Below are 27,897 nucleotides of genomic sequence, written 5' to 3' on the forward strand. Positions count from 1 at the left end.
AAGATTTTTTAATGCAGTATTCTTGTTAAAAATAAACTGAAATTATGAAATTTAAGAGCTTTATTGGAAAAAGGAAAGACAGACTTGAAACCCTTGGTGTTAAACCAAACTCATTTATTTATAATTACACAGTAAACTCATCAGCTCAACGACTTGCTATAAATCAGATGAAATTAATGCATTTTGTATTATAAAAAGCAAACTTTATAACTTATAAATATCTCCTCGTAATGAATATAAATTCGTAATGATATTTCTTCAGTACCAAATCGGAACCAATTAGTCTTTGATTCTTCATATTTGGAAAATCTAGGAATCAAACGATAATAATTTAGCAGCAAACAAATATTTATTTTACATAAATTATTAATAATCTATTAAAACGAATATTTTCAGTTATTGCAAAGAGTTTCTTGAAAACATTATCTTCCTTATTTACAGATAAATGAATAACTCTATGTATTACAATTCTTCGAATGTATCAATTCATTCACGCTGTTTTCATTTATATATTTATTTGAAGATAATGATAGTTTCATGTCCTATTTTAATAAATAAACAATGAAAAAAACGTAAAAGGAAAGGTTTCATTTTTATCTGGCTTGGAGATTTTTAAAAAAAAGCTTGCTTGTAGTTTATTTAAATTTGTTTGCATTTAAAATCATTTTATGTTATTCAAATTGCATCATGATTTAGTTAAAATTCTTCAAATATCTGTATGCAAGAATTATTAGTACTTATAATAGAAATATTTATAATTATATATAGTATATAAAATTATATGTATAAAATTAAACTGTTCCCATAAAGAAAAGTTTGGAATAAGGTTTTTGCATTCATTTAAGATGATGAAATTCTTTGAAATTAAATGATGGCAAAATTATACAAATTAATTCAATGATTTCATATTTATTTGTAGCAGAAGTTTCAAGTATGGCACACTGTCTCTTGCATCGTATACACTCTTCTAAGATAGTTTAGTATTATATAATCTAACGTTGATAATTCTTATAAAATTTGGAAACAAGACATTATATAATCTAATTCAATCTTATTATTTTCAGAAAATTATTAAGCATTTTTTAGTCCCGTGTTAATTTGAAGCACTATATTTAGTATATCCATAAAAGTGATGTAGTGATTTAAATTATTATTTCTAAATATGTACTATGCATTTCCCTTATCTTATTTTCATGTTGTCTTGCTTGTTAAAACAAAATATTTAATAATTTTAATAAATATTTAAATTTCAGAAAATATTAAATATTAGAATTAAATATCATAGAAAAATTTCTTTTATTTGTATAATTTATTTATAGTTGTAAAATAATTTTTTATTCAAAAATCTAGCCAAAATATATTGCTCTTATCTCTTCAGTAGCAAATTAATGAGAATAAGGAAATCACGAAAATCAAGTTATATGTCATAGATTTAATTCAAATTAAGCGCAAACAATTTTTCCAGTGAGCTGGTGGTCAAAAGCAGCAAATCTTTTTAATAATATGGATAGAACCTAAAATAATTTCTCAGAAACCGTGTATCATATATTGAATGTATGAAAACATTTCCTACATCTAAAAATCAAATCTCCTATATTATTTTCTTTGCTAATAATTTTCAAAATTCATTTCACGAAAAATAGCTGATTTTTTTTTTATTTCTAATGAGTTTAACAATGCCCTACACTGTTTTCCAAACTTTTATCTTTATCTTAAACTAGCTAGTTTATTCCCCGTTGTTCTAACATTAAATCTCCTTTTATTCAACAAAAAGTTTGTCCTTGTTATCAAATCCCTTTTTGTTTTGTTTGTCAACAGAATCGCCTTTATTATAGCAATTATCCTTAATATAAACAGAATTATCCCTAAGTATGTAGACAGCTATGAATATCACAAAAGAGATGGATAAGTTTTGTACTCTTTTGGATTTTGTAAAATAAACATCTTCGTTTTTAAATTGTCTTATTTCATAAAATATGGAATGTTTGAATTAAATTTATTTCAAACGCTTTAATTGCTTTCAGAATAAGATGATTCAGAAGTCACTAACCACTCTAAAAGCCAGTAATTCACAAAGGAAAAAAAATTAAAAGATGCCATTTACACTAAAAGAATGAAAACAATATGGAATTTTTTTCGTATGAAATCAGAAATTATTGGCAACATAGTTTACAATTCAAGCATAGTTTTTTACATTGTTTACCATTTTTTTTTATTTGCAATTTAATTTTAAATGGTTCTGCAGCTGTTGGAGCGATGCGTTATATAGGCTAAGACATTAGTCGAAGAAACCGTTTCCTGGTTTTCAGTGTATCGTTTCAGAGTAGAGGTAATTCAGGAACAAAAGTTTAACATGAGAATTACCTTTTTCAATGAATTAAGCATCTTTATAGATGGCTAGAGAGAACGTAAAATCCAAAATATTTCTTCTTGTTGTCAAAACATGTGATTTTTCTGCTGACATCTGTGTACTAGTTTGAATGGAGAACAACATAGAAAATATCTAAGGCGTATTTTTGATAGGTGCTTTGTCCTATATAAAGAATCTCTTCGACAATGCTAAACTATATCATGGATTGAATTTTCAACTATGTTATCTAGTTTGGAAAAAAAGCTGAGTGGATTCATTTCCGTCCTTTATACTTAAAAGACATCTACTTATTTCATTTGTCTTTTCACACAGTTCGGTTATTAAGTCGTCAAATTACTCGGGTAATAATAAATAAGTCTTCAATTAAGTAAGCGAGTTCTCGCTTCTCCTGACAGTAAAACTCTAATGGTGTCGTCTTGGCCGTATCCCGATGAAATACCACACTTCCTGCTGGGGAGATTGTTTTGCAACTGGTTTTAAACCATTTACCAGGTTCATCATAGGTGGCGGACAAAATTTCGAATGCACTATGGAGCGTGAAAAACCAGTGCATAATAATTTTTTATGAATCTGTATTTATTTGAGAGGTACTGAGTTTTAAAGCTGCTCCTTATTTAGAAATTAACCTGTTCTTCAGAATTCGATTTAGAATTATTTTCCTTAGCAGCGAAATCAGTTTCTCTAAGCATTGCTCATGCTATGAAATTCATATGACTCTCACTCAGTTAAACTTTGCACATAATAACCTGTTCGTAGCCGGTTTCTCTTAGGCCACTTCTAGTTCATTGCATCTCTTTCATCCACTCAAGCACAGCCCAGACTCCTTCTAAGTCCTATTTCCCAAGAATACCGATCAATTCCAGGCACAAAACAAACTGAGTGACTTGACTTGAGTGTCACTATTTTCTATTCAAGAGCCCTTCTCTAAGCGACTATCTTCTATCATCATGAGTCGATAATCCTTTGTCAACGCAGGGGCGGGCACTTATAGTCCTCATTGCCAATAATCAGATTTCCGATAGCTATTAATCAATCTGAATCCTTACAGAGACTACCGCAAATCCATGTTTGATAAAAATTAGCAAGCAGCGATGGGATTACAGTTTTGGTCCCATGAGGACAAAGTAAGTTTCTTAACGATTATGCCCTATACGTCTCTCGATAACAGCTGCAAACTTTATTAAAACAGGGGCAGAATTTTTATTGCGTATATCCTTTAATCAAATATGGGAGATTTAAAAAAATTTCCTTTCAAGAAAACTTTATATTTCCAAAAAATATTGAAATGATGTAATAAAATCTCAGACAAAATATATACGATATTTTTTTGTCTTTTTTAAAATGGTTACACAATTATTGGGTTGCAATTTTATAACTTAAATAAGGTGAAATGCCTATCTTAGTTTCTGAAGAAACCCTCACACTTCCAGAAAATATCGAAACAATGTAATAAAATCTCGCGTAAATAGTATACGAAATATTTTATGTTACTTTTTGTCTATTTTTTAAAATGGTTACACGATTAATGAGTTGCAATTTTGTAACTTACATTAATGTGAAATGCCTACCTTAGTTTTTGAAGAAAAGATTTCCTTTGAAGAAAATTTCGTTTTCAGAAAATATTGAAACAGTGTAACGATGTCTTGGGCCAATTATATACGAACTATATTACGGTACGTTAATATAGCTAAACTAAATTAATACGAATTTTATTTTTTGTCTTTTTTAAAATGGTCCCACGATTATCAAGTTCCAATTTTGCAACAAATATGAAGGTGAAATACCTAGTTTCTGAAATAGAAATAGTCTTACAAATTTTAAAATTAATTTAGGCTATGTTTCCCACTTCGTGGAATGAAGTTTCATAACTTCACGTTTCCCTCGCTTATGTATACAGAAGTAAGCTATTTTCCTTATACATAAATATTATGTGCATTAATCAATTACAATATCATGTACATAATATATTTAAACAGAAAATATTATTTTACAAGTAGGCAGAAAATTATGATTTCAGGTCGACAAAAGTGAGATTAAATCATGATTTTAAATTTATTAAAATTTTACAAAAAGTAATCAACTGTATTGATAAAAAAAAAACAGTTTTTATCAAAATTATCTTGTTAATTTTGCAACCATTCGCACACAGTTTCACGATATTTATAAGTAAAGATGGGGTAACAGCGAAAAAAAATAATTAATTCTATCAATAAAAAGATGAAGCTTTTGATGTACAAAAACATAAAAGTGTTTTTTGAGAATTTGAGACAACTTATATTACAGGCAAATTCAAACACTACCTTTTTTAAAAATATACTCTAATAAAAAAAAAAGTGTAAAATGTAAATGTTTATGCATTTTTATTTTTCAAAGAAATGAATCGAAAGAATTTTCAAACAGCTTGAGTGACTGAAGTCAAAGAATTTTAAAATAGAAAAATAGCCTGATGAATAAATCTTATAATCAATAACTTTTTTTGAACGAGTATAAAAGGACAACTAAAATTAGTTAAACTTGTTGGAATATCTTTCGTAAGTTATATAAATTACATTCTCGTCTATCTAATCTGAGGTGCAGGGAAGTCTCTAAATGTTGGCAATTCTTTAAAGTCAACTTTTTTCTTCATTTAATCATGTATTTTTTTTTTTCATGTTAAGATCAGTCTGATCCAATACTTATGCTAAAATACAAATATTTTTTATTTCTAATTATATATGTAAATTCAGTTCTACATAGTAGAATCTTTCTAATTTATCAAGCTGACCAATGTAAAAATAATATGAAAAGCTATAGGAAAAAAGAGAATTTTTAAAGCTTAATTTTCAGCATAGTTTGTTAACGTTAATTAATTAATCTTTTATAGTTCAACAGAATTCCTTTCAAGAACCTTTCTTGCCTCGACACAAATATAATTATTAAATTGTCCCATTAGTTCATTTTAAAATTTTTCAAAATAAGATTGGAAAGACACTAAATGAAATTATATAAGTAAGAATCTTTAAACAATGAATGGATAATTATGTGCATTATTCTTAATTCTACAAAATTATTAATTCTATTCTATAATTATATTATTATAGTTATAGTATTATAGTTAATTATATTCTTAATTCTACAAAAGATCATATATTGAGCAATCATTTGCATCAGAAAATCTATTTATTAATGCAGTAAATGAAGTTTAAAAAGGCATTAATGTAAAGTATATACATCTCTAATCACTACATATTTAAAAATATTTCATGTTTATTGCACGGTAAACCGATTCTTAATTATACAAAAGAGTGAATACTCATTAAAGATTTTTATCAATTAATTTAATTACCGCATTAATTAAAATCAATTTAATTAATGAGGTAAACACGTTTACAATGTTCAACCGGATTCATTTAAATGTAATTAACGTTGATTTGACTTTCTTTTATTTTCTAAAACTCGCATCTCATTTCACCGACACAGAGCACTTCTGATGATTCAAATTTAAAATATTTATATGTGAAGTTTTATATTATTCATTTCATATTCTTTGCATTTAGTGCTTTTGCTTGGTTTTCTATAACTTAAAGTTCTTTACTGATGGCTCATAAATAAATAAAAAAATGTTGCTTTATATATCCCCTGTTTATTACTTATTCATAAATGCACCTTCATAAATTCTTTATTTTCTAGAACACCACTTTGCCCGTTTTTTAATATCTCTTTTGAAACTCTACCAATATAAAAATGTGTATAAGCTAGAGTACTCAACCTGTCTTCAGAGCTTATTTTTTGCTATACAACAGAATGAACGCAAAGTATTTTTGTGTACAAACTTTAAAATGTTTCTTCTTTTATATATATTTATTTCCTTCACTAAGTGCACAATAAACTGTCAGTGTTTTCCTTCCAAATAGAGCAGAAAATAGGTTTCCGTTGAGAAAGCATGATCAACTGAAATATCTTAACAATCTTAGTCCTTTCTTAAAGTTCATACAAATAATGACTGATACAGCAAGCAATCGTTTTGTCTGAAATTAAAATTTCCCACAAACTAGTACTTCCTATAAAATAACCATTCAAAGAATAACGTATTATTATAGTATTTTTGTTGCTATAGTTTATCCTTTAAAGCATATTTTTTAACCGTCAGAGTAACTGCTAGCATCGCAACATGCATCAAAAATTATTTTTAAAAAAGTTAAATTATATTTATTTAAAAAAAATTCCCTTAAAACTGTGCCTGAAACATTAAAAATTTCGTAATTTAAATAATTCTTTAATTAAATGCTTTTTTCAAAATAATGGTGAAAGTATTCGTCTGAATATATAAGGATAAATAGTGTGAAGTAATTATGTCGGTATGAATATCTATTGAACAGTTTCTAATACCAGTTTAAGTATTGAAAAGTATTTTTCTAACGTCGTCTTCATTTGTAATTATTAATAATGAATGCAATTATCAATAGCATATGATAATCATTTTATGAAGAGTTTACTTCCTATAGATTAATCTCACACGATAGGCACAAAGAAGCATAATTCTTACAACAACAAATTATATAGAAAATTCAATTAACTTAATGATTACATTTTTGTTGGTTTATATTCTTATTCAAATTATAATTCCAAAAATCCATCCATGCATCATCACTTGGGGAAAAGGATGTCTAAAACTTAAATAATATAAATAACAACTGACATTTAGACTCGTTTATATGGCATCTTCTACAAGTACAAAACTTAGGGCAACATTATATGCTCTAAAGTTGAGGCTTATGTAAAGCCTAATTCTTACCATCTAATTGCATACTATATGCAATAGGTTGCATATTTCTCACCATAAAATTTTATACTAATGACTAAATTTTCATTAATTTATATTTTTCTATCGATTCTAATTCCATTATATATGCTTATATGCAACCATTGGGTTACTTAAAGAATTATATTATATTGATTGTGCCGTAATTTTTAACTCGCACATTGCCATTCTATCTTCTAAAAGTGCCAAACTTAATGCTCTAGTTATACATCAACTCAAACTACTCATAAGCGTTTGTATTAAATTGTACATGATAAAAAATTTTAATGGATCCATGGATATATGGCGGAGTAACATATTTCTTTATTCTGTAATTATATTATAAACTACAAAAAAAATGCTTAATAAAAATGCATGATTTTTTTTCCATATTCGAATCCCCTATGCACTAATTATGCGCATCTCGTGTATAGTCTGTATACCAAATTTCGTTACAATCCGTTCACTCGTTTGCGTTGTATGATGCTGTTTATAGGGGAAGTTTAATTATAACCACCTTCTATATCAAGGAATGAGCATTGTTAAACTATATATAGATTGAATTTTGTGTAAGGAAAAAGAATTTATAAATTTATAGGTAAAAGAAAAAATAACGATGAAAGCTTCAATACGAGTTTCTGTAATTTTTAAAATTCTAGTTTATTAATGCCATCATCATTGATATGAGTTTGTACTTAAATCTGTGTCAAATAAAAATTATCTTTGACTGATGAATACAGAGGAAAGTGACATTTTATTCGTGATTCCTTTCCTTTGTAATAAAACCATAATTCAAGCTATAATGGAATTTTTAACAAGCATGTATGCATTTTTTCTTAACTGCGAAATGTAGTGCTCTAGTTTTTGACATTCAAACTTCTTAATGTCTCCACGTCTAAAACTGCGCATGAGAGGGAAAAATAATAATGAACTGATCAATACTAGGGGAAGAGACATTTCTTTGCTCTGCAGGAAGTCGGGGCCTTTCCCAATCCAACCCCCCAGGTGGTCTCCTCCGCCTTGCTCTGAATTCTATTTTATGACATTCGTAATTGAATGAGTATTTTTTGTCTTGAATGGGGATGACTCCACTCATAAACAAGCTCTGGCATAGATGAAAACACTAAGAGAGCATTACTTAAAAATTATGGATTATTTACGACAAACTACTCCTCATCCTTTTAGCATATAAATGCGGCGTTCCTAGTAAATAACACGTTTCAATGCTTTTCCCAAAGTGATTTTACGAATATCTCGACATCAGATAACGAACATAAAGAATCCAATATCCAAGTGAACGGCGCCCATGATTTTCACTCAGTAGACAGAAATAGGAGGATAAGAACAACTTTCACTTCCCTTTTGCCTTTTTGCTGTGAATAAATAACTTCAAAAATCTTGACATAATTCCACGGTTATGTCCCTCTCAAGTGGCCGAGGACATTTTTCCGTCCAGATCTTTATTGGAACGGCATATCTTTTACAAGAGAATCCTCTCTAAAACAGAAGACGAGTCCCCTAATCAAGAACTATGAAGACATTCTTTTGTAAAGTTTCTGAATTCCTAGCAAAAATATCAACAGCAATAACAAAAAGGAATCCATCCGACTATTGGCCAAGAAAATAATCTAGCGTTCGTTTATGGCCGCGATGTTGTTTTCAGGTAGGCCAGAGGAGTGGATTTTCGGCCAAAGAAAAGATTGAGAATGGGTAGGATGGTATTAACCGAGGAGAAAGAAGTGGTCCACAGAATTAGGTTTGGGAAATATGCTGAAGGAATTTAATACGTTTTTCTTGGAAAAATCAACTACCAACACAAGACGTTAAATCATCTCTTCTGGGCATCATTCTTCGTTATTCCGTCTGGGCAATAAATATTTTCTATTGGCGGCGTCGATAAAACTGGATATGGAAAAGTTAGAATATCCCGTAATAATATGTCGAGGTAGAAAGAGGAAGTAAAAGTTTTATTGCCCACTTGAGCAAATCGGATGTGATTTGTAGCACTTAAATGATATTTTTCGGGGTAATTTAGTTTACAAATATGTTATTATGTTGTGTCAGTGATAAATTTGACGGTCGTAAAAATGGAAAGCTCTGTCGGGAGGGAGAGGGTGGAGAAAGCTTTAAGATTGGATTGGATAGCTGCATTCAAATTAATAGCTACAAAGAAAAATCTAGCCTTTTTTTTCCAGAACTGGAGCCAGCTAGAAGCAAGTTCAGAAAACGCGTTGAAGTTGTATTAACTATGTCTTATGAGCGATAAATTCCTTAAGCTAAGCAAACAAATATAAGTTATAAAATATAGTATTACTTTTTAACGTAATCCTAAGTTAAACTGTTCGGACTTTTTCATATTTTATATAATACAAATTGGATAACAATTATAACAATTGGTTTTATGAACCATCTAGTACTGAAAGTGATTTTTGTTACTTGAGCCTATCGCAATCAAAATCAGTACTTTTATGCTGCCATATATACCTTCTAAATTTCATCTTTAAAGCCTTTCTATAATATTTACAAAGCAATAAAAAAAGTGTAACTATTTTAAAATTCTCTATATTTTAAAAAAACGTATTAACATGTACAGAGTAGATTTGGTATCAATAGGTAGATTTGATTTTTCTAGTATATTGACTGGATTTAGAAAAGTACGATTTCATATTTTACTTTAAAAATACTAATATAAATGTTTATCGTTACGACTATAAATCGTTTAATTACTTAACGAACTTTTCATATCTTATTTTATATTCTGTAATGTGGACAAGCTTCAATGAAATTTCCGTGAAAAGATATTGCAGTGACTTTAGATTTTATTAGTTTTCTAACATTATCCATATGGTTATCTAGAGAATAACTATAATTATTTTATTATTTATTTATTTTGTCTTTTTTATTTTTATTCTCGATTAAAATATAAATGCAGTTTGATAAATAACAATAAATCCAAGGTATAACGAAGATAATTTATTCGACAAAATGCAACCACAGTTGGCAAAAATACTGCACAACAACCGATTAATTTATATCATTTTTATAAATGTAGTGGTGACTCGATTCAGAAATATGAAATAACCGAAATTCAATTATCTTTATATATAACAAGAGAAAATATTTTTTAAGAAAAAGAAAAGCAATTAATTCGTCCATAGAATGATTTGTAACCATATCCCAAATATAAGAAGTTCGAAATATGTATTAAAATATAGTTAATTTATGATAAATAAAGGAAATAGTTACATATAATCTAAGAAGGCGAAAGTGAAACATTTACATTAAATATTTGCAGTGTTTAAATAGGTATTTGATTATAAAATGTTTTAATTAGTACAAAAGTGTAGTAAATGGAAAAGTATCGAATGCATTAAAAAACAATGTGATAATTGTTGTACTAATGTGATGATTAATATTCCATAAAAGAGGCAATTCATCTTTAACTATTTAAATAAACAAATAGTTAAAGCAGATGAATTGCCCATATATGACAAAAATATATTGCAAAGAATCTATAAATCCATGCATATCCCGCAATTGATTGATTGACTCGATCAAATCAACAAAACACATTAATGTTCTCTTATAAAGATAAATATTTATGCATGAAATTTATCACGCGAAATTCGTTAAGTCGCGCTCAAACAACTTATTTATGGAAAGTTGTGTCAGCTTTTGAACTTGAGAAGTAGAAAGTTATGAAATTAAATTTTAAAATAAAGCATTTAGTAAGTAAAATAAAAAAAAAACATTCATATTAGAAAAGTTTACGTCGGCTATTTGACTTAATGGATCTACAGAGCGGTAAGAACTTCAATTAATATTTTTATATAGAATCTTTTAAAGTGTACCCTCGATAGAGTTTCATCTATGCTCGATTACTCCATCTGGTTTATATGACAAACAAAGATGTCTTCATTCTTGATGTATAAATTCTGGAACTTAAAACTAAACTAGCGTATAAAGAAGTTTCATAAAAATCTTAACATATGCTCATTTGTTTTTTTACGAAAAGCATAACAACTCGTAAACTTCTTAAAACTCGTGATTTACGCTACTGGGTACGAAATACGATCGATTTTCAGAAACGTATTACATTTTAAGAAGAGCATCATCCATATTTTATGCCTCTGTAAAAGACAAAACTCTGATCGCACGAAATTTTTATAACCTTCATTTGATCAGCCCAGCCTTGGGTGAGTGAAATTTCATATCTCATGGCAGGGAATATTGCAGCCTCTGGAATAAAATTTTAACAGGGGACCGAAGAAAACCCCTGAGAATTGGCTTCGTTACAGGGGAGGATGTGTTTTCTCCGGACCTGTCGGATAGTTGTCATCCCGTTGGAATACAAGCCGTCACAAGGTTCTTGGAAGGGCGAAATCCAGCCTTAATAAGGGGATTCCCTACAGAAATCGATATTTGACGTTGATAAGACACTGGAGAAAAATCCTTTTTCTAATAGACACGTCATTTCGACCAAGATATGGAGGGGGAACGATTCGATACAAAACATTGGGACTCGCCACATGTTACACTATCGGCTTTTATTAAAGGTAAGGACAGACATGTGGCGAGGATCTTGTTCGTGGGAACTTACACAGCGGACAAGAGGGTTTTTAATTTATTTGTAACGATAGTTGTAACTTCCTCGTCATTTGTCGGGATAAAAGTTAACAACCGAATACAGTAGATGCCCAACAAATAAGTTAGAATATAGATAAATTTTTGTAATAAAATTTTGTTTATTCGTTTCGTTTGGTTCCAAGCTGAAGATATGTTATTGTCATTTTTGTTACCAATATTTTCTTTTACATAAATGCAATTATTTTTATTTACAAAGTAACAAATATATCAGCACTAAAAATGAGCATACATATCACAATTATACTGATTCTTGGTAAAGAATGGGTAAATGTAATATAAAATAATATATATACACGAAGTAAGGTTTTTGGATATTTTCAAGGATGAAAAAAAATTACCATTGTTATCAGTTCATAGTGAAAAAAATGGGCCACCATGTTAAATAAATGTCCCGGGGGCATGAAAATATTAAAAATTATTTAATTAAAATTAAAATCTTCCGTTAGATAAAAAAATTATACTTTATTCATCCTTTAATTTAAAAAAAATATTTTTATGCATATATTTAAAAAATATCTATTGTAGAACTACTAGATGAGAATGGCATATAAAAAAGCAACAAATGTTCACCTTCTCGCAGCTCTATAGTGGGATTACTTTTAATATTGCTAAAATGTACTAGATTCATATGAATAAATAAAACATTTTTATTTGTTCAAGTAAGCCATATTATTTTCACATTACATCTTCATAGATTCTCTGATTTTAAATGATTTTTAAGTCATATCATTGACTCTCCGACCCGCCCGAAGGAACATGAAATGAAAACTGAATGACCGGACCGCCGCAACAGCAACACTGGCGGGAACTGTGGTTGAGTCCTAAGGGCCATCACCGGCCACGGTACAACCTTTCCCGAAGGAAGTACGTCCGTTATCGATGGGAGGAGCCAGATTCCCAACCTTTTTACCCTCCAAGGTGGCGAGATCCAACCATCGTACCGGAAGCATCTCATCCTCTTTTCGAGGTGCCCCCCCGGAAGTTTAAACGATATATTAAATAAAATTATATTAATTAGGAATTAAATTAAGATAAAAACAATTAAGACTATCAGTGCAAAAGTTAATTTTCATCTTTATTCGTTCAAGGAATTATTTTTCTATTAAAAATTTTAACTGTAACTGAAAATTTTGGAACATGTTTCACAAAATGTTGAATCATTATAAATTTAAATAAACCAATGAAAAGACGTTATGTATGTATAATGATAAACGCTTTCCTAATATTTTCTGTCTGACATTTTATATATCGAATAACACATTGTAAAATAGTTAAGCGTTATTATTAAATATAGTTATATTAATAGTTATTAAACAATATTTGAAGTATGTAGTACAATATTTAAGCAGACGGAATTAATATGTATTTGAATTGGACGGAATTAATATGTATTGAATTTTATAGCTAAGTATTGATTACTTAAAAGTACCGATTCAAGAAGCCTTATTTTATGGATGATTCTGCAGACATCTAATGTCATTTATTTACTTTCATTTGTAATTATCGTCTACCTACAGTAAAATATATCCCATCATAGAATTAAATTTTATTGATATATTCCGATTAAAATAAATATTTCAGAATATCACTTTGAGTAATTCATGATCTATGGGACAAAAAAAGGTGGAAAAAAAATGTTTATAGGTCAATTTATATCCACTCATATCAGCGACAAACAATATCTTCACAGAATTTCTGATCTTTGAGTGATTTGTTGTTAAATAATGTAAGTTTTAATTAATACTATTTTAAGTGAATAATATAAAAAAATGGTAAGGAATTTCAGAGTAAAAATAATTCATCTTTTATTCGTTCAAAGAATTACTCTTCTATTAAAAACTTTTAACTATAACAAAAATTGCGTACGTATTTTCAAGTCACAAGTCGCATAGTAAGACTTTTGCTCCGATTTTAAAAGACTTGACGCTGCAAATCAATATGAGATAGCATATATTTTGATCATTTTTTCCTTTTAAAAAGGTATTTATTGAGAAAATTGGTACAATATATATAAATCAAAATATTTTCCATAATTTTTTACAATTTTTTCCCATTTTCGTCCAATAAATCTTGCAACTGATTGCCTTCGATTTTTTTCCCCTCCAGGCCGTTTTTTGTTATTGACATCGAAATCCCCACTCTTAAATCTTTGAAACCAAAACCGATCATTGGGATATGACGGAGCAGCATCACTATAAGATTTTAAAAGTGAATGCCTGATAGGATTAAGCAGCAGATTTCTTCAAATCACACACACACACAAATTGAATTTCGAAAATGCAATTTGGAGCGTTCTATGATTGGGGTCTTTATGCGCTGAATAATTCAATAATACTAAATGGAAAACCTTCAAAATAATAACAATAAAGTAATAGTAAATTGGTAAAAGCTAAACGCATTGTCGTTTATATAGATACTTCGCATATTTACCAATAGATGTCGCTGATTTAAATACATGCAAGCACCTAATATATCATCCGAGTATTACTCAATATAAATTCACTTAATTGTATTATAACAGTTTTTAAGTACTGTTATCAAATGATAATCAAAATTTAGGTAATAATTAAACAATATCCTCAGTCCTTATTTCTTTAAAATCCATTTCCGCATAATTGCCTGGTCAGATGCTGTAAATATTTCCTTTGAATGGTGCGTAGCAGTTCCTCGAAAGAAATGCCCGAGAGTTGAGCGCGTGCGACACCCTAAAGTCTGACAGTAATAATGACGGATGGAGCATTTGGCGAGAAAAAAGTCGACTTTAAACACTTAGAAGGGCGGAGATTTGCCCGCGGTGAAATGCCATGCAATCGCGTGATAACTGCCCGGATTTGTCATTTAACGGTTCTTAAGTGTTACTCGGTGAATCGATTCAAAATTAAATGGAACTGACTGTTTAATAGTACCGATTCAAAAAGCTTTATTTTGAGGGTGATTCTGCAGATATCTAGTATCGATATCGCTGTTTTTGTTTGGAATTTTTATTTTTCGTATCTTAGATATTGTGAAGTAAATCGATTTAAAATTAAATGCAATTGAGTAGTCAAAGAATAGCATAAAAGAAATTCTATTTAAAGAAAAATTCTTTAGATGTATATGAAAAATCTTCAGTCAATAAAGATAATATATAAAGAAATTATAAAATAATGAAAGTACCCGACCCAATTTCTGTATGGTATTTAATTCGCAATATACTTTTTACACGAATGTAATTTAATCGCTTGAGGTTATTTATTTTTAGTTTAATATCGAGAGAGAATGTTTCTTTTACACCTATGAAACGTCACTGGATTTCAACAATGCATATTTACATTCATTACTTTTAATGGCTTGAAAAACTTATTAGCAAATTTTTGCAATATTTTTAAATATAAAATAGCAATTCTTATCAATATTCATAAAAAAATAATCCAGAACATGATTCTTAGATACAATTTCCAGTTTCTCTGTATTAAAAATATATTAACTTACCACTATATGCTATGAGACTCATTAATATTAAGATAAATTGATATTAAACTAAATACAACTTACATAATTAAAATTAAATAAAATTTAATATTAGTTAATAGTATCTTAAAAGGAATCCATTAATGCTGGCTGACGGAAGTCATTTTAAATGTGTTGTCTGCTTACTTATTTCTTAGAATTACTATTAAACTAAATATTAACATTTATGCACTATTAAGGAATAAGTAAGTAATCTAATAAGGTTTGCAGTGACACATAGATGAACATTGATTCATTGCTTAACAGTCACTATCAGTTGTTCCATAAAATTGGTAACTGGCTGTTAATTTTAACTTCAGTCCACGCATAAATGAAATTGTCAGTCAGAAATATTTTCTAACAAAATAAATAGATGTTATAATATGGTGCCCTGACTGTCTTAAAAAAATTAATTCATAAATGAATCTTTAGATTTTTGTTTAACTCCGGTAACTCCAGTTATAACCGACATATATAGACTGTGGTACAACTTCTATTAATGCCGTGTAAGTATCTTAAAAGGAATCCATTAATGCTGGCTGACGGAAGTCATTTTAAATGTGTTGTCGGCTTACTTATTTCTTAGAATTACTATTAAACTAAATATTAACATTTATGCACTATTAAGGAATAAGTAAGTAATCTAATAAGGTTTGCAGTGACACATAGATGAGCATTGATTCATTGCTTAACAGTCACTATCAGTTGTTCCATAAAATTGGTAACTGGCTGTTAATTTTAACTTCAGTCCACGCATAAATGAAATTGTCAGTCAGAAATATTTTCTAACAAAATAAATAGATGTTATAATATGGTGCCCTGACTGTCTTAAAAAAATTAATTCATAAATGAATCTTTAGATTTTTGTTTAACTCCGGTAACTCCAGTTATAACCGACATATATAGACTGTGGTACAACTTCTATTAATGCCGTGTAAGTATCTTAAAAGGAATCCATTAATGCTGGCTGACGGAAGTCATTTTAAATGTGTTGTCCGCTTACTTATTTCTTAGAATTACTAATAACTAGGATTATATTTGATAATTTCAGACTCCCCAAAATCCTAAACGGTAGATTTTCATAATTAATATATCATTATAATATATCATATATTATAATATATCATATATCATTTAAGCATAACATTTCATTTTTAAACAAACATTTAAGTATAAGTCTTATTTTCAGTGCATCAGTATCTCAATGCATACCCTTTAGCTAAATATAACCATGCTTTGGCAATGCTTAACAATCCTCATTTCCTTTAACGATAAACAAATCAAATCATTCATTAAAGAAAAGATTTCAGTAACTTTATATTTCGTGAATAAAGTTTTTATTCAGGCACATTACAGTTCATAAAATTATTTATAACATATTCACAAATTAAGCATAGATATAGCAAAATAAAAGCGTGTCTTCATTTTTTTAATTTGATGGAGATATATTTGCAAGACGAATAATATATTTTTCTTAATAGTAGGTGCATATGCATTTGAATTTTGTTTAATATTTATGATCTTGATGATTATGTGATTCTAAAATATTCATCCAGATTTTCTTTTGTTCATGTAAGAAAATTAGCAAGTAAGAAATGTTTTGAAGGAGAATAAATGATAGTTGTTTTTTTTTGTCCTTAATCATAAATTTAATGTTAAACTAAAATGTTCTACGTAGAAAAGTAACAAATATTTCTAAAAGCAAAATTAAAGTCAAATAATTTCTTGTTTGTTGCTGTTGTTTATATCGCGATAAAACTCGAAAGAAGAACTTGAATAGCTCGTATAAATGGAACCAAAGCAATTTTAGAAGGCATTCTTTTGTACTACTCCTCGACAAAGCCTAAAGTGTTATGAATAACTGTATAATTATGCTAATCAGTAAGAAGTTTATCTAAATGAAATAAAAATGTCGCCAGGCATCCCGAATTAAACAACGTTTCCAGAAACAAATAAGTCGGCTGTTATTATTTATTGTTCAAAACTTGTGTTTTAATAGCTGAAAAGAGAATTTCTGACTAGAAAAAAAAATCCAGCTGCATAACTAAAGTAGATACTTTTCGAAACAAGAATTTGCAGTCTACGCAGATTCTTTTTAAATGCAAATCCTTGTTTGCTCTAACTCCTAGAAACTCTTGGGATTTTAGTATTCCTATTTTCTGCTTGAACCAATAAAAGCGTAAGTTTCAAAACCTACAAAAAAATTTCCATACCCAAGAAACGTTCGGATTCTAATTTATGTGTCACATTAAAAATGCATCCAAATGCGTGTTTTTTCTTCTCTTAAATAATTTAAGAGTAATCGAAGTGTAAGTCTACGCGTTCTTTTATATGACCTCGTAGGGAGAAAAAAATAAGTAAGCTTAGAACTAGTAGAAAACATATCATTAATGCTTTTCATAGAAGAATGTTGTGAAAAAAAAAAACGGAAGGAAGAAAAAAATTAATTGGCCCGACAGAAGTCAGGCTTCTGATGCTGCTAAGAAGTAGGTAAGAAGCTTATCTGCATCAAAAAATTTATCTTCTGAATACTTGTATGCAAGAGCTCTGTCACGTCTGTTGACATGGATACTGGTGTTTTTACCTGCGATGTGATTTGCTTTATGCATTTTTAAATTCATCTGGCACAGGTAGAAAAAATAATAATTAAAAATGTAAAAGATTTCTAGCTCGTCAGATGTGCCATTATTATTTTTTTTCTTTATTGAAGTAGCAATAAGACTTAGGTGTGACTCTTTGTTTTTCCACTTTCATTTCTTTTTTCATTTTTTTTTAATTAGCAAATGCATGTGCCGCCTAAAAGGAACAAGGACATTCTATTTTTCACTCATTTTTAATGAATGATTTAGAAGTGTTAATTCATTATAATTATTGGATTTTATGTGCGTCAGTCGGCTTTTATGAAGTAAGCATTCATCTTAATTTAAATATGGATGTGGAAATATTATAATCTTGCTTAATCTGACATTTCAGAAGCTTAATAATCTGTTGGGTCAATTGTCGTTTTAGATTCTTTTAGTTTTGTTTTTTAAGAACTGCAGTAGTCTATTAGGAGGGTTTCGTTTTATATTCTTTTTTTTATTTTTATTTATTTATTTTTTAATTAATAATAACATACCTTTTTAAAGCATCATGAGTGTTATTATGAGTAAATTTCACAACTTTGAACTTTGACAAGAAGACGATGACAACCACATTAGTGAGAGGATGTTTAACCGTTGTCATCTAATTTAACGTAAAAGGAGGGCTGTAGATCTGAATTCCATTCCACGAAAAATTCATCAATTATATGAACGTGATGTAAGCTAAGCTTGCTTTTATGTTCCATGCCTGTCTACGAATTTAGATACATCTCTACTATTGATTTAGTTATATTGACTTTCCATTTTGAAACAGCATGAGAACTATTTAAGGACAAATCTTGTAATTTTGAACCGCCATCAGGTAGCAGGCAGATACCTCTGCTGGTTACCCCTTTCCCCAAACGTCCACGCCACGCTTATGTGATGAAATTTTGATCTATGCATTCAGATGTAATGTACATCAAACTCATATACAAGAATAATATTTAGTGGAATCGGTTTTCAAACCTAGATCAAACCGAGATAGAGCCCAAAGTCACTATGCTGCTTTGGCTGTTTACATCGCAATGGAATCGAAATTGAACCCTTTATCTACGAATAATTTTACTAACAATTTTTCAAATTTATTTTTGAACCATTAGTTAAGTTTTAGATTAAATAAACCGAGGAAGAGGAAAAACTATTTTAATTAATTAAAATAATTATATTAATAATAAAAGATTTGTAATGTTATTTTTAGTTGATACCTAGAGCTTTGTATTGGAAATATGCCTTCGTGCTCCTTCAAATACTTTTAGAAAAAAATAGTCATATTGTAAAGATATCAACCGGATTTAAACAGTACTTTTAAGGACCATTGGTAAATAAAGGATTAATGAGTTTATTGGTAGTTGAGATATACTTATTAGACGATAAAGGTTCAGAATCAGAAGCTATATATATATATATATTATATACACACAATAGATTTCACGCAATTTCAAAATGAGGTGTTGACATAACAACAAAAGGAAACCAAATACCCATTTAAAATATATTTTAACATTTTACAATTATTTTAGATATCACTGCTGATAGAAATTCAGACAATGATGAAGTTAAATTGGGCATCATATTTCAAAGTACTCGAGTCCCTGTTTTATCTTTCTTTCTTTTTTGAAAAATCGTAAATAAAATCCTATCCTATGGCTCGTTTAAAGTTATAAGCAGAATCTAAAAGAATTGCAAAAGCGAGATCGAACATGAGAAAAATGCATATGAGTCCGAAATCCTAATTACTACTCCATATCTCATACACTTAGGCAGGTCATGTATAGCCACATGGGAAATTAGAAAAATATAAATTATTAAGTTATAAAAAAATGTTTATTTTTTTTGTGTGTGATTAAAATCGTTTTTTTTTTCTTTTTCTTTTTTTCACGAAAGGCACCTATATATATATATATATATATATATATATATATATATATATATATATATATATATATATATATATAAGAGCAAAACCTTATCTAAATATAAAATTGGATCCAAATCGTTAGAGCCGTTTCTGAGATGCATGAAATAAATTTATATATGTGCACAAGAATTGCTCGTTTAAAGTTATACCTTCTCATTTGAAGGGAGTGTACAAGAATTGCTCGTTTATAGTTATATCTTCTCATTTGAATGGAATAGAATTTTGAGAAGTTGGATAGTAGTCAAGATGTATCTCTCATTAACTGACGAATGTCCAAAACTAGAACATATGTATGTATAATAGTTTGCATGCAATTACACAATGAGATGTTAACATAAAAAACAAAATCAAACTGGATTAAATTATATTTTGATCTATGCATCAATTAATGGGAGATCAGTAAAATCAATTAAAATGCACGAATAAGTTTATTTCAAATTAAAAAAAAACCTCCCATTTTCGGATTTCACAACAATAACTGAACTCATACGAATTGCACTCTTTCATATTTTTATCTAACTGAATCCTTTCTGAATTGTGAATACACATTTCTGTTTGTTTGGTCTTTGTCTCTTTCGCCCGTCTCAGCAGTCCTGCATCCAAGCGACTGCAGCCTGCATTATAAATCACATTACTGAAGTTTATTCAGTAAATACAGGATCTTAAGTAAATAAATATGCTATATAAAAGCATATTTAAGTCCATTTCCTGAAAACTGAAATACAAACAAAGAGAAAAAGATGGCAATCTAAATATTCATATCCAAAGAGCAGATTGCTTTAGACATGTATATAGATAAAATTTTCAATCGGACGTGATTCATAAAAATATTCCATTTTCTTGCTGCTTTTGTTTCATTATTGTTCAAAAATATGTATTTTCATAGAAGGGAGAAAAAAAAATTCACATAATTACTTCGTAGATTCACAATATTTTGCAAACTTATTTGCATATAAATGTATTTTTATTTGAAAATATAAAAGAATAATTTAAATCCTGCCTTAATGTTTTTCATTTGTAAAGAATGAAGAGAATTTTATGAATTGCAATTTGATTAAAAAAAGCTTCTGGTATGAGAAAATTGAAAAAACTCCTTTCTTCTGGCTCTTAAAGGATCTAAAAATCTTTTCCTACTGCGAAACTAATACTTAAAATTTGCTTGGCTAAGCCACTTACAATTATATTGCTGTCAATAACAATTTCTGTTGCCGCAGACAAATTGGAAAATAAATGTAATTGTATCGTGCATAGCAAATTTAATATATTTAAAGCATGTAATCAAAAATTCATAAAATACTGCCATTTTATCTTCATTTTCTTTTATTCAGTTTGTGGTCCGTTCTTTGTCCTTTTCTTTTCGTATACTATTGCTTTGTTATTTTAAATTAGCGGATAGAAACCTTTATTGTTGCGCACCTTTATTTGAGTTGCTTCGTGTTTGTAAGAAAGGAATTTTTCAATCATTTTCCCATTTGCTTCCATATTTATAACGTTTTAAAATTTTGTATAATTGTGTGTTCACTGTACAGTCTGATTACTATATGTTGTTGTTATATTTCAATAATTTAATTAGAATTGAATCAATTAATAAAAGAAAATGCAATTTTGAGTCGATACGTGTATGGCACCACTTGGTATTAAATTAGGGAAAAACTGATTTCAGTATTCCGCAAATATTAAATTATTTAAATATCCGTGTTATTCAAATTTTCCTATTAAAATAAGGACTTTAGTTATAAATATTAAAAACCAGAAAGCAATTCAATTTTAAAAAATTCTTCTTTTGAATACCCAAATAAAAATGTAATTTAAAATAAATTATGCCCCATCTTTCCACATTAATTTTTCTTTCGCTCTCCCCCTCCCCTTGAAAATGTTTAAAATTTTTAATTCTAGTTATAAAAATACATTTCATTAAACTTATTTGCATATAAATATCAGTAATATTTTGTTTTTGTATACAAAAATTGGAGGATTTCTTTCCTCGTTGAAAATACTCCCACATTATAATACGTTTTGAATCGAATTTCAACAGATAGTAAAGATGATCAAGCATGCGTTTTTGAACGATACTTCTTTGTTCAATCTAAAAATCAATCTCATCATCATCAATCTATCTAAAAATTTGATATGAAGATCACAAAGGAAAATTCTTGCATTAGATTTTTTTCGTTCGCAAACACTCGGATTGCATACTAACATAGTTTCCCCAATAATGGAAAATATACTGGCACAAAACCTGATACACATCTCCTGTTCCACGTATAAAATGATATACTAAATTTCATCTGCTTAGCTCTTCGCGCTTTCGAATTATAGTAATCATAAATACACGGTTTGACTGCAAAATTTATGAAAAATTTGCACTTTCTGCATAAAGATCACGTTCTAATTTCATTCTTCTGGCTCTTGACGTTTTCGAATTAATGACTTCAAAAACCGACGGATCTATATATTTTCAAAAATGGTTTATATTAACAAAGTTATTTAAAGCATGAAGATTCATTGAAATTTCGATTGCGAATTTTTTCACAACATGTTTTATACTTCGTATAAGAGAATTAAATTATAAATTTAACGAAAACAGCAGACATATATCAGAGTGCTAAAATGTAGTAAACTAAAATCGTTAAATGTAAAGAAACTTTTCACGAATTTGAAAAGCAGACTTATATTACAATACTAAAATGTAGATATTTAAATATTTAATACTTTCAGTTTTTAATTTTATTATTATAAATATTATATAGCTCGGAAGCAAAATCCCTACCATTTGTTGATACTTATAAAAAATTAAGATTTTATTAAATGAACCGTTTAGTCAATAATTTTAAGTTCATAAAATTATACAATCATCTATTGGCATCGAAAATATAGAATCCTTCAAAATTTCAATACTCTTAACACGTCGGAAAATAAGTGAAAAATACATTACATAATTTTGCCCTTATAAGCATTAAGCTAGTGAAATTAAAGTGTTTTGAAATAGTTTGCTTCCTTGCCTTAATTTACTTTATTTGGAGGTGGGAGAGGGGGACTTCTTTTGCTTCTATCCCTTCTTTACTTTGTGGTCCCTCTATCAAATAAGAATTTCACTTGAAGGTTCAAAACATATGTTTTATCTGTTTAAAAAAGGTAAATATCCAGTTTTCATCTCATACAAAAAAAAAATAATAAATGGATGTATATTGATCCCAAAATATTTCTTTCATGCAATTCTTTTTATCTCTAAGAGTGTTAGGGCTTGTCAAATGTGGTTTAAGCTACAGGAGAAAAATGGGTATTTTTCATCTACGTGAAGCATTGGTTGTCAGTAGTAGCTTGGAGAAGCATTGAAACTGCCATTAAGACCTGATTTTAAAGTGCGTGATAAGAAATTTAAAGGAATTAGTAGCTATATGATGAATGCCGAAATGTAGCCAAATTTAGCATGATCACTTTTTGCTTTCGGAAGTCGATATGTATCAAAGTTGACAATGAACTAATAATCGATAGAGGTTATCAAAATATAATAAATATTTTAGATAATATCTTACAAATTGGTGTTAAGATAGTAAATGCATGGATCACAAAATTGCTCTTATCTTATAATTAATAACAACAAAATAACATTTATTTATTACTGAGTTGTTAGTTGGATTACATACTTAGTTCTTATCCGTTGTCAGATTTTTAAAAAACGCTTTTGTCCTAATCAATCTGAGTGATTTTTTTATTTTAAAATTTCTGCATTAAATTTTATTTTAAAAATCCTAGCGAAATTTCATATTTCAAAAATAATAACCATAAAATGGTATTTTCGTTTAAAAAAAATAAATGTCCAAAAATTGTGTGGGAATTAAATATCGTTAAATATGTTTTGTTAATTTAAATGGATGGTTAATGAATTTAGCAAGCTAAGTCTATTTTTAATCGCTAGTTTTTTTATATAACCCCTGTTATCCAAGGTATATAATTCTTAATATAAACTTATAAAATTCTTAATAAGGATTTTTGTTGTAGACTAAAATAAATCTGTATATCGATTTTAAGTTTCAAACCTTCAAATAGGTAAAAGTCATTTTTAGTTTAGAAAAACAACCAGTTTTGATTTAAAAAAAATCTGGAGGCATGTAAAAAATTACTTCTTTGAAAGGAACTATAAAATAAAACTTTAAAAAAAATTTGTTCGAAACGCACTTTTAAGTAATCATGAAATATTCTGAGAAATATTTAAAATGAGGAGCATTAAAACTAAAATAGTAAAAGAAAACGTAAAGAATATTAATTTATTTATATTTTGAAGATTTTTTTTATTTAATTTAATGCACGTTTTACATATTTTTAATGTAGCTACATTCTAATATGTATGTAAACATAACTTCGTATTTCTACGTCAAAAACTTAAGAAACAATTTCACAGAGTCTATCATTATTTTGAAGAAATGAAGTAATAGAAAAGAATAATTTGGAAATTAAGTTTAAATTTAATAATCAGTATCATTTACGGTAATAATTTTTTTTTTTTTTTTTGCATAATTATTTAGAAGAAAGAATGAATTCTTATCTGTTTATAAATAATATTGAAATTTATTGGAAAATAAAACTTAAATGAAAGTTGACGTCGTAAAATCCATACACATATTTTGAAAAGATTTCAAATGGGTCAAATAAATATTAGTGTCATTTCGATATTTAAAGATTACTGCACAATTTTAATTTTATCTAATCTTACAAATTGAAAATTTTTAAATAAGTTTACTCTTATCATGTTTATGTCTATAAATTATTTTGCAATTTTGGAAATAAGACTGCATCTTTTCAAACTTAAATAATAAAAAAGGCTAAAATAAAATTAATTAAAGGCTAAAATAGAATATTCTCTCGTAGTTAACTAATCGCATTTGGTTTAGCTTATATCTATCCATAAAGGAAAAGTGTGACAGTTTGTGGTTTCTCTTGGTTACCTTCGAAGCCTTACTTATCACCGAGGAAAAAGTCTGACTATAGTCCCAGTACATTGGGAAAGATTGCCTTCCTAGAGGACTTTCTGGATAAGTTGGTCCACATTAGCGTTTCATTAAGAAAGTAATATAGAAATATTTTACCTACAATGCTATGGTCTGAAACTATTGGGACAAAAATTAAATTTTAATGATTTTTATATGAAATTTCCAATTAAAATGTGGAAAAAAAATTCTTAGTGAGTATTCACTATTCGAAAAGTAAAATACTTATCGAATTCGAGGGCTCCAGTTGCAGCAAATTTTTGCATTCTATGGATAATCACTTTCGCATCAAGCAATTAATAAACAATGTCGCAGTCTAAAAGTCAAGTTAAAACCTTAAATTTTGAATTATTTTTAATTAAAAATTCTGACCAGAAGTTTGAAAACCTTTTTATAGTAGACATCTGCTATTAAAAAAAGTAACTAAGTGCCAAATTTGTAGCTCTAGGTTTAGCCCAATATGGCATTCTGTACGTAATGATTCTCACATCATGCAATTTACACACATTATGTCAGCTTAAAAGCATTATCATGTCTAATAAAATTTTAAAATTTTAATTTCGATTAACAATATTGCTTTGAATCATTACATTTCAATCATTCTTCTTTATATCTATTTAAAAACAAAAATTCCTTATCACTTTGAAGATCGGTTGAAAAAGTGCAGAGATTTGCCTTTATTTTTGAATTTTCCATTACTTGAATCTGCCACTAATATCCTAAGCCTAAAAGGAATTTCACTAGCAAGGGAAAGAATAATTAGATATACTTAAAACTCTATTTTCCACTAACGATCTTTCCCACTTTCTGATGAAAATTTAAAAAGAATAGCTTCTTGACCTATCCATCAAATTACACTAAATTTCTTGATAACAAGGTATTTTTCTTCATTTAAGAACTTCACAGAATAGCAATTAAGCTCGCAGTGCACTTCAGATTAACTTTACAGCATAATTACTGCGTAAATTCACTGAGGGAAAATTAACTTTCTAGCGAAAGTGTTTACAAATACTTATTGTATGTTTAGGGAAAAAAATTCATCATCCTATCAGAAACTTTTTATTTGCCTCTTTTAAAGGACCGCGTTGTTATTTCATTCAGTAAGTTTATTAAATTAATACATTCCTTTAGTAAAAGGAGATTCCTAGAAAAGTCAAACAGTAGAAGAATTTACTAAGCAGAAAAAATAATTGAAAAATATCATTAATAACAAATCCTATTCCTAGATTAACCAATTTCAAATAGCAAATTCTATAACATTTAAATGGCCTTTTGTAATCTTCAATTTAAACTCATTCTCATGTATGAAATATGGAGGAAAAGTTCCAAAAAATTCTATCTCTAAATTCTGAAGAATACGAAAAATCTTGTTTATAGTTATGGCTCTGTCTACAAACACACTTCTTACGAGGAATTTACGAAGCAGAAAAAATTAAAAATAACATAAATAATAATCCCTATTCCCATTCCTACATGAACTAATTTCAAATAACAAATTCTACAACATTTTAATAGCTTTCCTTCAGTTTAAACTCTTCTCATGTATGGAGAGAAAGTTCTAAAAAGTTCGATCCCTAAATTCTGAAGAATACGGAAAATCTTATATACAGTTATGGTTCTCTCTACATACTCATTTCTCTAAAAGGAATCGAAGTCTAAAACTGATTGAGCTAGAAGAATGAAATTTAGCATTTTAATTTAGTTTTAATGCAATTTGGCATCAAAGCTGCCAATAGGGTCAAAGTTTAAAAGAACTCCGTTAAGAATAGGTATATCTTTGCTGTTCTTTTTTCTTGCATATGAGAACACAATTATTCAAAAATATAACAAGCTATGTGTATGGAGTTTGACATATATTTTTATCATCAGAATTGCAATGTATTCTTAAATTTTATACCAGATCCATGAAAGTCTGATTTTATTCACAATATACAATATTTCTAATGTGAGTAATGTAAATTTACGAAAACATCTAAATGTAAATTTACGAAAAACAAATTAAGTTTTAGAACTAAATTATTCCTCTTAAGTTACAGAATTGAAATAAAATTGTTTATGACAACACTTATTTATTAAAAGAAGTTAAAATAATATGTAATCCCAGTTTTAATTATATTGTTTCCAAAATATAGTAAATATATAAAAACGTATTTATTGTAGAATAGCAAATATCGATAAAATATGCAAAAAATTAAATACTATTCAAATCAGGTAAAATTTTAATGAACAAAATGCAGCTGACCGTAAATACCAGTTAAATGATAATGTCAAGCTTTCTTTAAAAATGATTAAACTTTGTTGTTGTTGAACTGTGAATGATAATTATATCAAAACTGCGACAAATAGATTTTGCTTGCTTTTTATCAAGCCTTTTATCATTGCATTCAAGTCTAGGAAAATAACCTAAAAAAATTGTGTCAAAAAATAATGAAATTTGAAGCTGGTAATTTGATTAATCTTCATTCTACGAGTTCGTAAATATAGAAATCAAATATAAAATACTTCACAACCATATGCAGTGATTTTATACGAGAAAAAATTAATATTGAATTGATTTCTTATCATTTTAATAAAAAAAAATTAACTGGATATGATAACTGCATGAACGTGCTTAAATCCTAAGCAAACGTATCTAAATTTTATTCAGAATCACGTGCAGGAAATCGCAAGACCGTATAAATATTTACTATCTACTTTGCCCCTTTTTTTTTCCTGTATATTTTTTGAAAAATATACATGCAGAGTAAACGCATACATAAATGCATAACAAAGAAGTCTTATATCGATGGACAGGATCCATTTACATGGGTTGGAAATGAATAAAATATTCAAGGAATGTTATATCGAAGTGAAAACTCTTATTGCTGTTTAGTAGCGGCTGTTAAAATTTTAGCTTCAATAAAATAAATTGAAAATGAACAGCTAGCTTTCTAATTACAAAATCATTAATGATTTTGTTTATGAATTAAACTTTTTTAATGAATATATTTCAAAACTTTTTAAAATGTTAGCTGCAATAAAATAAATCGAAAATGAACAGCTGACTTTTTAATTGCAAAAATAGAATCATTAATGATTTT

The sequence above is a fragment of the Argiope bruennichi genome, chromosome X1 (genome assembly GCF_947563725.1).
Source record: "Argiope bruennichi chromosome X1, qqArgBrue1.1, whole genome shotgun sequence".
Classification (NCBI taxonomy): Eukaryota; Metazoa; Arthropoda; class Arachnida; order Araneae; family Araneidae; genus Argiope; species Argiope bruennichi.